We start from the raw sequence: 14,249 nt of genomic DNA, 5'->3' as shown, positions 1-14,249 counted from the left end.
AATATTCTTAATTATTCATTTTAAGCATATATCTCTATTTTTTTTTTGTTTGGTTGTCTTTGGTGATTTCTTCAGCAGCAGATTATATAAAAGCAATGTTTGTATTTGAAAAATTGTCTCAAAAAGGTAGGACAAAACGAGACTCAACAAGCCACCCGATGGAGAGAAGATACTGAATACCAAATTAGTTCGAACACAAACAATTGTTAAAAGAGGTGAAGATCTAAAGACAGATACTGAAGGAGCTTTCTGGGTGGAAAAGATAAGGCGACATAGATCACTTTAATGAGCATTTCAAACAAAATTTAAAATTAAAGTGCTTAAACTTGGCACCAAGAAGTGCCGAATGCTTTTCATTCTTTTGAACTGAAATGAAAAATAGAAACTCCTTTTTCATCTGGCAGGGTTGTATTTATCAATCTAAATGCATGGCCTGTCAGAAACAGCAAGTATTTGTGGATTCCTTTGAGGTCGCTGGGAGCTGAGTGCTAAGCAGTCCTTTAAATCTGACCTGAGTGTTGGTGATGGAGCACATGGACATGGCGGCTGGTGGGGAAGGAAAGGGTTAATTGGCCAGTTCTCTATGGAGGGGCCCTGGCAGGCTTATCCTGATAGGGTGGGGTCTGTGGGTGTCTGTGACTCTGTCCAGCCTCTGTCAAACCAGAGGACAGGGCTGTGCAATGAGGCTGCGATAAACCAAGCTGCTTTGCCCCCACAAGCAGAGACAGGGTGCTCGTGTGAAAAATCTCAGTTTAAGTGGGCATTTCCTTTTTGGGGTAAGAAAGGACTAAGTATCAGCAGCCATACATACACGGTGGCCATCGGGCTACATTTCATCCCTTTAGTTCGGTATCTCTGTGATTTGGATGCTGTACAATCATCTGCACCCACTCAGAGGAGACTGAACTCAACACTGCTATCACTTTCTACTGTTTTTCACTTTTTGTTTGGCTTTTTAAACTATCTTTAAGCCACAGATGCAGCAGACCATTGTCAAACCGGGCTCTTTATGACCTATTTGATCATGAAGTGGCAGGTAGAAAGTGCCTGTTTTCTGCAAAACAAAACACAGATACGGCCAAAGCCCTCTGTGGCATGCCTGCCCTATTGTAATATCTGAGTATGGCAACACTGGGGGGATTTCATCCCCTGGATGTGACTTCTGGCAATAACTCCATGCTAGCAACCTTGCTGGTGAGACCTGCTGGTTTCCAAGAGGAATGAGGAAAAACAAAAAAGAGGAGCTTTAAGTTATCTTTCTGGCTTGCTAATAAATATTTTCACTTTGGTTCTTAAAATTATTTTCTAGAATTTCACTTTTTGATTGATTCTTAATGTCATTTTACAACAATTGGATCTGAGAGTCCTGAAAATTAGGTACCAGTATTTACAATAAGAAAAACGTGGAATTTTTGTGATTTAAGCTGGGTTTTAAGTTGATGCATTTCAACTGCTGTGAGAGTGACCTGAGTCAACCCTAAGGGGAATAAGTCAGAAAGCTCTGATAGAGGCTTTGGATCAGACATTGTTCAGGATCTTCTAAGGCAAGGAAGCATCTGTTCATGCTATCAGCCACCTGAAGAAGATCTGGGACTGTCTCAGCAGCTCAGGGAGCACTGCAGCCTTTGACTTTTTTGTGTGTGTGCCTTTGTAAGTCCACCCATTGTGAAAGACTGTGCCAGGGAAGAACATCACCTGTGTTCTTGATTGCAGTTCCTGTTCAGTTAGATAGAAAATGGTAAAATCTTGCAAAGTCATGATGTCTTGGCTTATATTGGTTTGTTATGCTTATCCCTTACAAAAACAAACAAAAACAGAAAGATATCCCATCTTCTTACTTGTTTGATAGGAAAGCAAAACCGTGTTAACATACAGTGCTTGCCTGAACCATTGCTGAGAAGGGTATTCTAATCGGTGTCTCATAAATACCCTCATTACATCAGTGCTATGTTATCTTAGTCAAAATATTGTAGGAGACTTGTGGGGATGCATCTGTGTCTCTTTATAATATAGTCAAACTCTCTTCGCTGGGAGTGAGCCATTTGCTCTCTTAAAACCGCTCAGTGGGTGGGAGGGAGGAGCACAAAAGTCAACATAAAGTCTTATCTTAGACTAAGAGAGAGCTGCAATTTTTGTTGATAAACAGAACAGTCTGAAATTTCTAGAGAAGATAATGAAACATGTGGATGCTTTAATTGATTTATAACTTCTCTGTCATTTTCTTAGATATTATGCACCTCACAAGGACAGGTGAAAAATAAATAGTGAGTGATGTCCTGATTTTCTAAAAGAAGCTTTCTGGGTGCTCAGGAGCTGTGGCAGACCACCCGTTGGAGCTGACTGTATCGGGTAAAAGCTTGGTATTTGTTATGCTCAATATCATTCTTCATATACAATAATACAGTCACTTTTCTCTCTCTGGAAATTTTATATTTTCATTATTTACCCATGATGAAAATAAATGAATTTGTCCTCCTTGACAGCATTCTGGAGTAATAACACTTGCAAGGAGCTTTCAGTTTTTGTTTTCTTCTTGATTTGAATTGTTTCACGTATCTTCTGCTTCCTTGGTGTCCTGCCTTTCTACTGTAGGAATAACTCTTTCAATTTTATCTGGCTCAATCTTTTAGGAAGCTTTAGTCCCCAGAGTCTGTCTTTAAATTGTTTAGAAAACAAAAAGCACTGAATTGTGTTTGGATCAAGAATCCTTTTCTTCTTGTGTTTGTATAATACATGAATTGCATTTGGACTCTTGGAATTTCTGAAATATAATGAATATGGTATCATCTCGAAATAACAGATATCGAGGAAGCAGTCTGAAAGCAAACATTGCATTTGCTGAAACTGCAGGTTTTGAGGCCATGCTAATGAAGTAAGTGCTGTCCTTGGGGAGGCATTCCTCTCCTTTCAATGACAGCCTTTATTTTGGAACACCTCAGAAAATGTAGCTCTTTTTTCCTCACAGTAACATCTCAGGAAATATTTGGTTGGTTGAAAATATTTGCCAATTCTAGAAGTTGGCAGGCCCTTACCTGGGTGTATGTGGCTACGCATGTTTAACAGTGACACTGCATCTTGTGTTTTGTCCATCCTCCATTGCAGTAGCATAGAAATAGCCAGACCCCCACATGAGCAGTGCAGTCAGCAGGAAAGATGAGCTGATAGCACGTGTTTGGTCCCATTTTCATCAGAGCACTGCAGTTAAAGTAGCTTTAGTTTAGCTCAAACTGAACATCACCTGTTTCTCCAACCTTCCCATATGGCATTTATTGTCTAAAGGGGTTTAAATGACCATCTATATAAGATGTTGCTGAGCAGCCGCGTGGAGGATGTCAAACCACTAGGAACTGGTAATTTTTCATAAGATTAATAATGCTGGAAAAAAAAGTGTAGTCTTTGTGATTGAACACAGCTGCTTAGTGGGGAAACATAAGCCTGGGGACAGCTTCTAGGAGCATAGGCTTCCTCTGGTTTGTCCACGCAACCTCTGCCATGTTTTGTTACAGAATGGTGGTGGTGTTCTTATCAAAAGGCATGATGTAAGTCTTGTAGGGTGTTTTTTGTTGCCAGTGTTATCCCTAGTGACCTGGTGAAAAGGAAAGGGTGCAAGAAAGTAACAAGAAGTGCTTGGACACACCAGATGTTGCTGCAGAAAGCAGCCTGCAAAGTTGTGACAGGAGTCTGCCCCTCTGTCTGTCCTGGGCTTCTGAAGAGCCCTTTTTGCAGAGGATGTAAACAAACAAACAAAAATCTGAAGAATTATGAAGATGCTTTACATGTGAGAGGAATACATACCCAAAAGTGTTTGATCTGGCACATAGATTTACTCACAAGTACATCGTTGTACATTTTATTGAGGAATCTGGTGAGTATGCATCTCAGGCAAGGAGCCAGCAGTTCACTTCTGTCTATTATTTCCCAGCACCTGAATAAGAATAAAAATCACACAGCAACACTGGTTTTGTGCAAAGTTCTAGATATAGTGAACAACCTGAATCCAAGTTCTGTGGCACTGTATACTTGTGCAAATGTGTGTGATGCATAGAAGTAAATGAGACAGTAAGTTAATACAATGTTTGTAATATTTTTGTGCTAACTTTATTGTATGTCTTTTCTGAAGTTTTGGATGATCTTCAACTTGTTGCAGAGTTTAATTGTCTAGAGAAAGATTGGTGTCCGTAGAGAAAGCCAATATGGTTTGTGGCACTCAGAAGTTTAAAATCACAGTGTACAGCATTTAATGACTGTACAGCATTTAATGACTGTATAGGGATGTCTTAGGGAACAGTCTGTGGTTATATCTAATTGGATGTAACTACATCTGTGGAGTAAATAGGGATCCTATCGCCCTTTGTTAAGTAGTCCTACAGCTTCCCTTGTGTTAGAGCTGGAGCTCATGTGGCTTCAGGGTAAATCAGTTATACAAGTCAGGGTGGTGAGGAGGAGGCTGCTGAGAGGGGGATCTAAGGTTTTGTGGCTTGCTTTGAATGTCAGAGGCAAGGTCTGGGTCTGGATGTGAATAAGCTTGGAGGAAGCAGGAAAGGAGATCTTTCTTTTCAGTAGTTGGCATTTACACAGTGAAGTATGCATAATGCGAAGTTTCATGCTTAGAAATCTACAATACACTTATATGCAGATTTGTTATTCAGATTTTACACTCTGAGTGCAGGATCTATAAACCTAGTTCCTGTCCCAGTGAACCATGGGTCTGTGATGGGGCTGTGCAGCCTCATTTGGTGGTTGCAGTCAGTTCTGAGGTCAAAAATTCAACAGTGGATGAGTGTGTGTAGGGCTTGCAGGTGAATTTGATAAAGAAGTAAAGGAAAAGTCATTCTTTTTTTCTCTTTAGTAAAGTTGTAATAGTAATAATATCTGACCACATTATTAAAAATATCAGCTATATACCTAGATGAGTAAGTATGTTTTGAAACCTTCTTATACTAGATAGTTCAACAAGGCATTTGTAAAACTTGCACAGTCTAACTACTGAACATACAAAGGTTCAAAGCACTTGAGCTTCCACGCTGCTGGCAAAATAAGAATAGCTCTTGAATTAATCCTACAGAGAGCTACTATTGAAGAAAAAAAAAAAAGAGAGATTCCTGTGGTTCTGTGGGTAAAGAAGAAATACTATTCCACATAGCATGGACACTGTAGCCAATTTAATATGCTTGAGTTACATTTTAAGCAAAATATTAACCTTTTAAAATAATCTACACGTTTTACTGGTTCTGGGTCATAGCTGTTCTTCTTAAATAAGAATTTTTTTTTCTCATAGTCATACATGTTATGAGGAAGTCAGAACGCATCACCCAGATCACATAATTGTCTTAAAAACTGTGCTCTTCCACAGATTGTGTGTCTTTGGCACTACTTTGTCAGTTGGTGTCTGATCCTGGTCTAGAAGTGGTGTAGTAGGGTTCTTTCCTTGTACAGTGAAGGTCTCACCATTAAATTTTATTGAAACTACTTTAATATACAGTGCATTTTATTAAGTCCATAAATAATGGAAAATTAGATTTCAGAAAAATGAAAATACTGTTGTGCAAAGTTAGCTTAAGTGCATGTTTATTTTATGTATGTTTTATAAAGCTTTTTTGTTGTCTTTAAGCTGTGACTCACTCAACCAAAGTATGCACAAAACACTTATTTAACACAAAAACAGTACTTTATAACAGGTAAAGGACCAAAGAATGAAAAATAAATCTCATATTAACATAGCTAAAATGGATACCAGATAGTTTGTTTTCATAATAAGAAAATTTATGTTTTTCCTTACAACTCAGAATCAATTTCCCCTTTGTTGTAGCATTTGATTAAGTTTACACTTTAGCCTTGAAATGTCTCTGAAAACAAATAACCCTGTCTAAAGAGCTGGTGCTGGTCGGTGCTCAGTCATTCATCCTCTCACTCTCTCCCTCTCGTACAGGTTTTGTTCATAACAGTGATAGCTCTTTTAAAGACTGCCTTCTTGGTGTCACTGTTAGTTTAAATGAAAACATTTCATAATCATAGCTGAGTTAACTGTCTGAATGAAAAGGTATTTTGTATGTGTGCTTCTGCCTGCTTAGTTCAGAAGTTTTTCTTAAGCTGTATTCTTTTTCCTACCAAAATCAATAGTATATTCTTTCAGAAAAAAATATATCTTTGCGTGGACTGCTGCATTTCACGCATTTTTCTTACCTATCAATACCATGGAAGACAGTTTTTTGCTCATGTCACTAAGATCTGTAGCCAGTATGAAGGCAGATTTTTATGCTCAGCCAGCCTGATTGTCTTCTGTGACTGAATGATTGGAATTGGGGATGAGAGCACAGCTGTGAATGCCATTTGTCTTGATATTAAGAAAGCTTTTAATACAATATTTTTGTGTTCAAGTTGGGCCACAGCCTGAAAGGGCAACAGAACTGTTAGATGATGAAGCTGGCGGGGTTGTGGTTTGTGCTGCTCTCTGCCTGAAGGGCAGTGACAGGGTTTGTGTGGGACCTGTCATGTTGAACATGTCCATCAGGGACCTGGAAGGTGGCACATTCACTGAGCTTGGGGAGGACACTCAGCTGGAGTGCCATCCAGAGGAGCCAGGCCAGAGGGGTAGGCCCCAGAAGTACCTCTTGAGCCTGGGCAAACAAAAAACAAGCCCAGTCCCTGGGGGAGAAGAGTCCCTTGCACAGTTCCAGGCCCTGGTGGTAGCAAGGCCAGCAGCATCCCAGGCCTCATAACAAGGACTGCACCAGGAGGTCAAAGGAGGAACTCCCCTCTCTCAGCATTCATTAAACCTTATCCAGGCACTAGGCTCAGATCTTTGCACCTCTGTGCAGAATACTCCTACCAAAAAGATGTGGTGCAACATAGGGCCATGAGGTGGGCCAGGCTGGAGCCACCTACCAGGCGCTGTGGAGGAGGTGACAGCTGTTTCCAACAATGCGTTGAACTGTAGGTATAACCAATCAAAATGAACAGGAATGGTATTTTGATCATTGATTAATGTGTTGCTGTGATAATGCAGTGGTGTAACTGGCTCAACATGAACAACTTTCACAAAATGAGGGATATATCTGGCATCTAACATCAGGCGCTGCCAGCAGTGATACCATCAAAGACTTCTTGTTGCTTTTTACTAAGCTTGATGCTAATGAAAAGTTAATGAGTTGTAATTAAGTACAGAAGGAATTGAAGATTCTTTATCAAAGTTCCTGAATTCTGCTTTGTGAATAACAGTAATTGATAAATGCAAACGTATTGATTTATCCTTTATCCTAATTGCTGTTCTGTGAATGCGATGGGTATTTTCTCCCTAATTAATAAAATATTACTTTTGGGAATTTAATTAACTGTTGTGTTCTCCATTCGTCTAAAATGAAACTTGTCTGACAGTGATGTAACTTAAAAAAAAAAATTCCTTACATGTATCATAAACTACAGAGGCATACATTTACTTGGCAACCTACTATTAGCTAGCAAATGGAAAGACTTATGGCTGGAAGAAACCAACTGCACCTGTTGTTTTCACTATACAAATCACACCAGAGGACACAGTCACTGCAGTCTGATGCTGCTGTTTGTACTGCTAGGAAAGTTCTTCTCACTGGTAGTGCATGGTTCTTAGAAATGAGTGAAACCACACAGTTCACTGAGGTCTAACTGGTATATTTATGATTTTAATAGGGTCATATGGAATATCTGTCAAATGAAACACTTTGATTCATGAATAATATTAGCTTTGAAGAAAAGCGTCTTAAATAAGGTTTCTGTGGTGGGCTTGTTTTGTTGTTTTCTTTCTCTGCTTTTTTTTTTTTAACTATCTGTGGAGCCAAACTGTGATCTGCATTTTGCAGGTTGTATATGTCCATTTGCACCACGTTGAAATCTGACCTTGTTTTTTGCTAGTAACCAAAATAAGAAGATTATCCAATTATATACTTTCTGGGACTAATGGATGCTAATCACTGTTGTGGTCAAGGAGGCTTCAGGGAATGGCATTTGTGGGTCACTTGAGCATATTTGTAGGTGAATTTTGTGCTGACCTGAACCTGGACTGGTCCTGCAGGTTGTTCAGGACTGCGTGAGCTGTAGGTGGCTCTGGAAGGGATGTGCTCCACTGAATAAAGGTGGGCTCCCTGCTAACTCCTTCCCTCTTCGTTTTATCCTAATCTCTGCACTTCCATTGCTGAATTTTAAGTGCTTTCTACTCTTCTCTGTCTTAAATTGCCTCTTAGTTGCTGATAGCCTCCCAGGCTATCCCAGGGCAGTTCTGCACAAGCACCCATCGGTCTCTTCACCATCCCATATCAGGGCAATGAGTGATAATACCCTGCAAGCTATGATAATTCCTTTTAATAGTATTTGTAGCATATTTACCGCAGGAAAACATCTGTGAATGCCTGGTAAAGTAAATGGAAAGAAAACCAAAGGAGTGATTGTAACTGCAGGCTTCAGTGGCTGAGATAAAGATGAGACTAAGACAGGCAGACAGTATAGCAGCAACTGTAAGGTCCTTTAAATATGCTGTTGTGCATTTGGAAAATATAGAATTAAATACAGAATCTTGACCAGAGTCTTGTATATTGTTACATTATCACAAATTAAAATTACTGGTGCAATTGTGTTTGAGCATAGAACCCTAAGTAGGTGGATTTAATTGTTAACCTGAAATTGGTGTTACTAAGGTATAAGTGACTGTGATCTTACTGGCCACAGAATGGGTAAACAGAGATAGGTGCTGCTAGTGGAAGAAGATGGCTAATATGTTAGCGCTGGAGAGAGTTATAAGGAAACTTGAGAAGAAAAGTTAAAGCAAAAAGTGTTCCGAATTGTTGCTAATTAAATATTCTTGTTTTTTTTCTGTTGTATAATATTACTCTTCAAAAATATTAAGAGGTGTCATGCTACTTGGCAAGTGACTGAAAATTGGATTATTTTGTTCAGAAAAATGCATTACTATATGAAAAGATACATCAATTAAAGTCTCACTTTTTTATCTTGAGGGATTACTTGCTTGAAGCCAGCTTTATGTTCACTGCCTTCATTTTTGTAGTGTCTGTTGCTATGTCATTTCACCATCTCTTTATTTTTAGATCTGTTAGCATTGCAGAGTTGTTGTAAGTAAAGGAGAAGGCATTACTTTTCTTTAGGTTCATGCTTTATCTGGCAGCTATTTGAATCAGAAAAACCTGATGTTGGAGTAAATGTGGGAGTGAAATGTTGATGTGGGAGTAAATCTGGTCTGTAAAGGCCAGGAAAGATGGAAAAAATCAATTTAATTCTTGCAAGCTAAATACAGAAGCTACTCTTCCACCTCAAAGTGTCTTTACTGAGGTGAGAAACTTGATTTTCGTGACAAAAGTTCTTCCAAACTTCCCCCAAGCAGATCTTATCACTGAAAGGCATTTTAAGGACTATTAAAATGAGGGACTCCACGAAGGTTTGCTCTCAGAATTTATAGCATTAATTTTTAATAGCTCCTGAATTATTCTGTTTATTTTATGGTGCATATAAGAAGATGGTAGATTTTGTGGTTATGTTTCAGTGCAGGGAATTCAGGCCAGACCATCTAAAACCTCCCTTGTCGCAGACTGGTGCCCGTTTGTAGCGAAAGAGGGCTTGTCGGAGCTGTTAGTCTTCCTTTCTGGTTTTCTTCTTAATTACGCATACTTTTCTGTCTGTTCTTTATATAGCAGTCCTTATAAGATCATTTTTATTTTAAAATTTCAAGATCAATCAAGAATGCATTGAAGCATTTTATTTGATTAAAGCATGAGTACAAACGTGAAAGAATATTACATAATTTTAGTCCTTCTAGTCATTATAGGCAATGAATATAGCACTAAGAACAGGTAGATCGAAGAGCACTGTTTGGCGGAGTGTAGTAAACAATTTGCTCTTTGAGGAAAAGAATATGCATTCAAAACATTGTTTTACCAGTTTCCTTAATGAGTGTAGGCAGAAATGCTAGTCATTCTGTGTCTTCTTTGTTTTAGCGTGTGTTAACCTACCTTCACAAATGGCCATTGAGCTTTCTTTCTAAAAAGATTTTATGCTTATGTATTGCTCTTGGCATGGTCACCGGTTTAGTTTTCCAGGCAGAAAATAGTTTGTGTTTGTTAACATACCTCATAGGTCCTTATGTTTTAGTGGTTCTTTTCAGGGTTTTTCTTGGCTGGAAAGACTAACTACTGTTTCAGTTTTCTTTACTTCATTGACACCAACTATTGTCCATTATTGGGACTGTGATTGCTTTACTGGATTTTCCCTTTGTGTTCATGATGAGCAGTACTTAATGATGGAGGTTGGAGGAGCCATCAGAGTAACTTGGAGACCACCCCAAATGCATGCCAGAAATAAAGAAAGTAGCAGTTTCTGTGTTCCTAAAGCATGCTACACTCTTTTCAGACATAAGCGCTAGTAACTGGGACCATTCATTGTCATCTGTGTAAGTAAACTAACGAATCCTCTAATATGCAAAGCTGAATATTAAGTCATCTGCATAAAATCTTCAGATTTCTGAAACAAGTCTCTACAAGTATGTGTAGATGCAAAACAAGGAATATCTTTCCAGATGGCTTGAGCACATGAGGATGCACTGCCTGAGCCTTCCAAGGAGTAGTGTTAAACTCAGATTACCTGAACTCTCATAAATATAAACATAATAAAATCTAGTTGCAGATTTCTTTATTGTTGTACTAACAAACATTAGTTAGATATCAGATACATTTCTAGAGACCCACTAACATGTATTTAAAAAAAAAACTATGAATATATATTTTTTGTTCTGCTGTTGGTTAACTCATGAATCTCAGAGCTGCTCACAAAAAAGAGGATACCAAATGGTATGATAGTCTCTGCAACTGATTGCAGTTTAGGTAGAGGCTCTAGCAAACTGTTTTTGCTATTATAAAAAAGTCCCCAAATGAATTCTGTTCTGAGTCATTATTTAAAACTTAATTATACAGAATACTGTTTTTGCTTATTTCCTTTCCCATTTCCATACTGATGAGATTTTTTTTGCATCCAAAGACTGTGATAGTCAAATAAGAATATCAGAGCTGGAGGCAAGTCAGGAGACAGCTCTTCTTTCTCCCCCAGTCTTCAGAGGACGATCATTATTTTCCAGTTGTTCTCATTTTCTCTCTGCTTTTTTTTTTTTGGTAATAGTTTGGCTCCTCCATATGATAGCATCTACTACAGCATCATTCCTGAGGGTATTATTGATGGAACTTTGCTGGATGAGGAATTCCTATAGTTCTTAATTCCACTTTTGGGGTATTTTGAAACAAACTGCACCTGTAGTCTGTCCTCATTTCAGTCACTTCTTTCACTCACTTTTATTTTGCCCGCATTGGTGATGTAGAACGTCAGGATAAAAGAGGAATATTGAAACCACAGAAGCAGATTCTCAGTGCATCTCCCAAATGGGCAGGATTCTGTTGGTCAAGGTTTGCGTTTGTCTCCTGGCATATCCGGACTCTACCTATGTTGTACCCATTTTATTATTTATTATGTAGTTCTTTAAGCTCTCTGTGCTGTTTTTTGATAAATTAGTGCTCTTCCAAAGGTTATTCTTTTATTAAGAGGTGATCATTTGAAACTTGATGATGCAGAAAGCCAGAGAAGGCTGTAGATATGCTAAAGCAAATTAGTGACTAACATTTGATCTAACATTTTCTTCAGAGTAAAATGTCAGTGTAGTGCTCCATGTTGTTCTCCTCCCTCCACTCTTTGTAGTGACATCAAAAACTAAACTGTCCATAGTTTCACTTTCAAAATATCTTATGAAATTGTATATCTTCAACACTTACGTCCTTTATTAAAACTATTAAAGCTATAAATTTGATAAAAGATATCTTGTGCACATCTTCAAAATGCTTAAAGAATCTAATGTGAAGTATCTGCAGATGTGGAAGGCAATAATCGTATCTTATTTAAAATGAATAAATGGTAATAATTTGCTGTGATTTATGGCTGATGGTATTCCTTAAAGAATGTGTTGAAGCTAAATTTTTATTTCAGTTGATTAAAGTATCTGAACAAGTGAAACAACTTTGAACTAAAGTGATATATATTTTAGCTTTTTTAATCATTACGGCCAGTGTAGCATCAAGTCCAATTGCATACTCCTTTTTGGTAGATTTAGTAAATCATTTACATAAGGAATAAATGTGTGAATTTTCTATTCTTCTTTGAGTGGTTACTATATCAAAAAAGGTTAAATTCTGCAAAAAAAAAATTGTTGTGAGTTGCATAGACAGCTGCTCTCAGCTGGTTACTCCTTTTGAAATTATTTAATGATTAGCATCATCTCACCAGTGTAATGTACCCAGGCCTGCAATCACAGTTGGCACTAACTGGAAATAGCAGGTAATTCAAATGTTGCTGGCTGTGTGTGCACACAAACACCTCGCTGCTTTGTTCTTCTGCACAGCCCATCCCATGGGTGGAAGCAGTTCCATGTGTGCAAGTGTTCTTGGGCTTATGCAGCCCTTTGAGTGGGGGAAGCAACCAAGTGCAGCAGGCGAAAGGCACCGTGAGGACAGAATGTCACCAGATCAGGGATAGTACTGATGTACTAGATGGATTAGAAAAATCACGACTATGACATGGTTAAATACATGTAATACATGAGGCTATAGACCTCAGTAGTCAGGCAAATTCAGAGTTTTAAGTTATTGAAATAAAGCCACATGTAAGATGCAGAAGTGATGATAGAATAATAAAAAAAATTAATTCTGCCTTTTTTGGTGGCGTTTCTGGTTTGTGGGCAGAACAAGGGGTTCAGACCACACTTGTTAAGTCTTCTACCTTTAAGAAAAGTTTTGCTACGGTCACTTAATTTTTTAGAAAGTCAAGAACAGGAATTAAACTAGATCTGAAAGGTTCCTTTCTAATTTTTTTTTTTTTTTTTTAAGTCTTGGAGCTGAGATTGAATTTTTATAGCAGAGCATTAAATCTCTGGAACAGGGTTTTGTGATAGAAATGACAACTCTGCTTTAATTATAGCATCTTCCAGGCAGCTATTGTATTGCTGCAATACTCTTAACAGACTTTTTTTTTAAGACCATATTAAGAGTAATAGGACTTGCCGTAACTACTGCTTGTTTTCTGTTGGTGGGTTCACCTGTCACTGAATGACCGACTGAGCTCCTTCGGCCTGGTTTATTTTACCAGGATGAATATTTTTGGACTTGTGTGAAATATTTTAAAATGACTCTCAATATGTTGAAGCTGAAGCCTTTCTTGTATTGTATGTACTACACAACTATCTCAGTAGTCGTACAGGGGAAAATAAAGCACTGGCACACAGTTCTAAGCTTTAACATCTGCAAAATTAACTTGTCACTAATTCTGCATGCTTCAGTTACTAGAAAATGTACCTCTCTGAAGCACTAAAATTTTTTATCACATTACATACCTGTCTGTGATTTGCATCTGAAATTGTTTTCATCACTGATCTCGCTCTTTTTGTGCTTTTACATTTATTTCTCATTTTGCACTGAAAATATTACGCCATATGGTTACTTGCTCAATTTTGTAAAGAAAAGACTTCATTAATTTACGATTTTACCTTCTGCACCTGCGACTTCTATTTACTCATGTACCAGTTGTCGCCTCTCAGTGGTTTAGGAACAGCCTGCTGGATATGAAATGTTTGTGCATGTATCTCTCTCTCTTCTTCAGGAAGCTGCAGGTCAAAATGTGGGACAGCATTGGGTGAAAGAAGAGTGAGATCTCTAATCAACTCTTTTCCTGCAGACCAAGAAAACACCACATAGTAAACCACATGGCATCAGCCACCAGCTCTTTCTGCTTCACATGCTAAAGATTCTCTACCATACCCAGCTCTTTATGTGGGAATGTAAACTCGGACTTCATGGGTGCCCAAAAAAGGAAATTTCAAGCTTTCCAAAAGCTTTGTTTGGATTAATAACATCTCTAGTCATGTTTCTTTAATCCCCGGGGGCGCAACCGTTACTTAAGTTAATAGCAGTGTAATAACCTGCTTAATATGTTACGGTGAAAATGCCTTCTCTTAGCTAACTTGTAACAATTTTTCACTGCTGTGCTTCAGCAGTAGTTCATTTTCTAGGCAGAAAAGAGAAGACTTGTATTTTGAAACTAATAGAACATTGTTTTAAATGCTGTGTGGAAAGTGTATGGTATTCTAAAAATATTACTTGTATACATATATGTGGTTATTCAAGAGCAGAGACTGCACTGTTGGTCTCCTAATGTTAATTTCTACCATGTAAGACAGT

At 38.2% G+C, this 14,249-nt stretch overlaps 1 protein-coding gene across 3 annotated transcripts in view; it reads left to right on the top strand.

Moving 5' to 3' along the window:
- KIAA1217 (KIAA1217 ortholog) overlaps window positions 1-14,249 on the top strand; it is a 354,365-nt gene that overhangs the window by 100,758 nt on the left and 239,358 nt on the right. The window contains exon 2 of one of the 3 annotated variants that reach the window (XM_021389181.1): window positions 2,227-2,349. The exons of the other annotated variants lie outside the window; for them this stretch is intronic. The gene's annotated coding sequence lies outside the window, so the exon portion shown is untranslated. The remainder of the gene's footprint in view (window positions 1-2,226; window positions 2,350-14,249) is intronic. 3 annotated transcript variants of the gene reach the window in all.

The sequence above is a fragment of the Numida meleagris genome, chromosome 2, assembly GCF_002078875.1.
Source record: "Numida meleagris isolate 19003 breed g44 Domestic line chromosome 2, NumMel1.0, whole genome shotgun sequence".
NCBI lineage: Eukaryota > Metazoa > Chordata > Aves > Galliformes > Numididae > Numida > Numida meleagris.
Note: the sequence above shows the minus strand (reverse complement) of the source record. Positions and strands in the feature narration are given on the sequence as shown.